The sequence below is a fragment of the Galeopterus variegatus genome, unplaced genomic scaffold (assembly GCF_000696425.1).
Source record: "Galeopterus variegatus unplaced genomic scaffold, G_variegatus-3.0.2 Scaffold1340, whole genome shotgun sequence".
In the NCBI taxonomy this organism is placed as follows: domain Eukaryota; kingdom Metazoa; phylum Chordata; class Mammalia; order Dermoptera; family Cynocephalidae; genus Galeopterus; species Galeopterus variegatus.
This window is the reverse complement of record NW_007727451.1, coordinates 257,397-261,029: the sequence shown is the minus strand read 5'-3', so window position 1 is coordinate 261,029 and position 3,633 is coordinate 257,397. Positions and strand designations below refer to the sequence as shown.

Below are 3,633 nucleotides of genomic sequence, written 5' to 3'. Positions count from 1 at the left end.
GAAAAGTGTTCTGAAAAGAGAGAGGGGAAAAAAGTCACCCTAGCTTTAAACAGTGTGTACATAAGTGGATAGTTATTGGCAATACAAATTGAGGACTAAACTGGAAATCAGAGGTGTATACTCTTTGACTGTCTCTATGATACTCTACCATGTGGGGCAGACAAGTAAAAAACACAAACAGTTTGTGAAGCTGGAGAGAACTTTCAGAGAGCATTTGGTTCAATCCTTGCAGTTTGCAGAAGAGAAACCAAGAACCAAAGAGATTGAATGACTGTCCAGAGTCACTCAGATGGTAGTGGTGGGCTGTGCTAGAACCCAGGACTTTGAATTCCCACTTCAGTAGGTTTCAACCTCTCTTCCTCATGTCTCAGACAATATGTCCTGCACAGGTGATGTCTAAAAGTTAATATCTGTGGAGCTATTAAACATGTTATTTTATAGTGAAGGTACACTGCAATACATACAACAAACAGGTAAAATCACTTGAATTTTATAAGATTAAAATAATAACAAAATATATCAGCTATGGCATTTAAACAATAAAATTAGTTGCTTATATGATGCTTTCTCAATGGAACTTAAATATAGTGATCATTTGCCATTCTGTAAAATAATATCCCAAAATAAAGAATATCTTCTGTTTTTAATTCCTTTCAGTGATCATTTATCAAGTTACTAGAAGCTGTGGTGTCTACAGTCCCTGCCCTCAAGAAGTTTGCAGGCTCATAAATTTGAGCAGAACTGCTTTTTATGTTGCTAATAGAATCTGGACCCAAGGGTGGAAGCTATGGGGTTTAAGATAAGGAAGCACTTTTTAATAGTCAGAGCTGTCTGGAGAACACCCTGAAGGGCTGAATCTCACTTGGCAGAGATGCACTGAAGCAAATTAAGCTTCAAATGTGTGCCTGAACTAGAGATCATTAAGGTCCCTTCAAATTCTGAGATGCTACATTTTTCATCTATGAAAACCTTTCATCTATTGAGTTCATCAAAATTATTTCAAGGCCTGTGGTAAGAATTAGGTCTTGGATCTCCCCAGTGTTCTCACATTCATGTCTACAGGATGTCAAAAAAGAGGTTGAAAAGTAAACAGTTCAAAGTGGTACCCTAATAAGGAAACACAATTAAAATGATTGTGCTATAAGATTAATAAATTCAAGATGAATTTCCATCAGGTTAGCTTGTTTGTAAAAACAGCCAAGGCATTCCCAAGTGTGACCCTTAGTGGAAAAATCCTCCTTAAGGGTTTACTGACTAATCTACTGTCAGTGGAACTAAATAACAAAGCATCAGGGAAAGTAGCATTTTCCTGTATCTGAGTTTCTTGTGATTATGGACAGAATTCTATTCAATTCCAAATTTGGTAATCAAAATTGAAGAATATGGAGCAATTCCAGATTAATTAGTTGCACAGTCATTTTCTATAAAATCAGCCACATGTCTGGGTCAAACAAAGCCTTATAATTTACATATATTATTCACATACATACGTGATCCACACTCACATATTTTTTAAAAAATCATAGGTTAATTGCTTGCTTCTAGTTATTTTTACTTTTAATTTTTTGGAGGAATTGGAGACCAAGGATTGGGTGTGTTCCTTCATTGCCTGGTCACCTGGTTCTCATTAACACTACCTGAAACACTTGTCGAAAAGGCGGGGTGTGGGAGGGGTAGAGAGGAAGATTAATAAGGTGTTACATTAGCTGTCATCTCATTTACTGCTCCCAACAAATATATTTGACAACAAAAGGCACTGAAGCTCAGACTGGTTATGTAACTTGCTGAGAGCAGCCCAACTGTGAAGGGTCAGAGCCCTGCCTGCCTCCAAAGCCCAGCTTCATGCCGCCTATGCCTAAATTTGTTGTCTATTTCATTGTATCAGGCATGTAGGGGCCATTTGTTCCTAGGGCATTGAAACAATAACAAATAGTTAGACATTTTCATCTCATTTTGCCCAAGTTATCTAAACTCTATTAATCTAAACTTTCTTTTAAATGAAAAAAAAAAAGCGCAATGCATTATGTTTCTTGTCTACTAGTAAACTGTCAAAATGTGTTGATAACAAATAGTTAGACATTTTCATCTCATTTTGCCCAAGTTATCTAAACTCTATTAATCTAAACTTTCTTTTAAATGAAAAAAAAAAAAGCGCAATGCATTATGTTTCTTGTCTACTAGTAAACTGTCAAAATGTGTTGAAGCGATTAGGTTTAAGTAGCTTTCAATAAATTAATATAAAAGTACCCTTGATTGAGAAAGCTACGAGAAGGATGTAATTTTATTTGAATATATAAAGTTAAAAAATGGATAGCAATGAACAATGAGGTTAACGAATTGGTGACATGATAATAGGTGTGACAATATGGGAGGATAAACTGATAGGGGATGTGCTGACAAGAGCTCTCACTAAAACAAAAATAAAATTGAATTGATTTACTAAAATTAAATTCAAGTCTCAAAGGGAAGGAATAGCGCTCTACAGAAAACATACATAAAGCAAGTCACTGAAAAGCTATTTCAGACGAGAGACATTCCACTAAGGGAGGATATAAAAAGGAGGAGTGAACCAAAGACATCCCCACAACAAGTGCAATGGGAGCAAAGTGCCAGTGGACTGCAGGTTGAATCTTACACCCATGCTTCCTACCCAGTGAGGTCTAGGGCAGTCATGGAACGATCAGATCACACAGTTTCCACCAGCCCTCACTAGATACATTCCCGAGTGAGTGGATGGCGTTAGCTGGGTGGGGGAAGGGCTGCTGACTTCTCCGTCTGGGGCCCACTGCTCCAGAACTCATTCTTCCTCAAAGCTATTTAGCTTTCAGGACAAAGGATTAATTCTCTTTCTTCTGTTATTTCCGCAAACAGGAGAACCTCTGAACTAAAAACAGTATCCAAAGTTGCTACTTCTATTTCTGTCTGTGCCAAAACATTATGAAATCTTAGGCAAATCTCATAATATCTTCCTATCTTCTGCCACCATTGTCTCCTACTCTAAAAGTGAGATTATAACTCAGTTTTGTACAAAAGGCAGTTCAGATGTTATAATTTATTCAATCATGGGGTGAAAAAAATGGAAATAGAACACATGCAAGTTTAGGGGATTGCTATTTCAGGGTGGAGTGCAACGGGGCATGACAAGAGGACATGTGGATGTGGCTGCAGTCAGTAGACACATCAGTGGAAAATTCCATCATACGTGAAAAGAATCATCCACTTGTGGTTAGATTGTTTTCAGCAATTTAGGCAAGAGGAAGGTTGGGTTGTTGCAGAATTTTAATATGTGTTTTCACTGAACAACACAGAAAAATGTGTGAGATGGAATATATTTAGTAAGACTGAAAATTATGCATAGCATTCTGTTTTAGGTAAAATGACCTTTGGCCATACTTCAGCATGGTAAAATAGTATCATTGGATTGCAACTAAATGGGAATTCAAAATGAAAAAGGAGGCATATCCCAAGGGAGGAAGGGGTAGTGGGGTTTTCCAGGCAGAGTGGACAGTGAGCGCAAATGCCTGGCAGAGAGAGAGGGAAAGGCACACCCAGAGACAAAATATGGCTTAGCATGACCCAGGGGCAGGTGCACAGGGAAGGAAAGACCAGGACTGAAGTAGGGAAGAGTGAGCA

At 37.9% G+C, this 3,633-nt stretch overlaps 1 protein-coding gene across 1 annotated transcript in view; it reads right to left on the bottom strand.

The window, feature by feature from the left end:
• LEKR1 (leucine, glutamate and lysine rich 1) overlaps nt 1-3,633 on the bottom strand; it is a 202,092-nt gene that overhangs the window by 1,145 nt on the left and 197,314 nt on the right. The window lies entirely within an intron of this gene.